The sequence below is a fragment of the Labrus mixtus genome, chromosome 1, assembly GCF_963584025.1.
Source record: "Labrus mixtus chromosome 1, fLabMix1.1, whole genome shotgun sequence".
Lineage (NCBI taxonomy): Eukaryota > Metazoa > Chordata > Actinopteri > Labriformes > Labridae > Labrus > Labrus mixtus.
In genome coordinates, this window is record NC_083612.1 from 19,155,022 (window position 1) to 19,155,386 (window position 365).

Below are 365 nucleotides of genomic sequence, written 5' to 3' on the forward strand. Positions count from 1 at the left end.
TTGAAAATTGAAGTGAAACAATTCTATGCTATGTTTTCTGAACTAAATACACAACATTTATTCAAAGGAAAAAACTGATCCCTGGAACAGTGTTTGGAGCTGAAAAGCTAGCAGGAGAGTTACGCTTTTACTGCTGCGGGCCCCCCGACCTTAACTTCTCGCGTAGCATTTTATCTTCAAACGTTGTTAGAGGGGCCAAATTTTCCTCTGAGGACAGTTTGTGTATAGAGTTATGAACATGTACCACAGAATCTGTACATTTCTCCAACTTTCACATTTCTCATCATGCACCTTTTAAATATCTGGTTTTATGCTCGTGTCAACACGTCATATTGTATATGTGAAAAATGAAACTCACATTAATA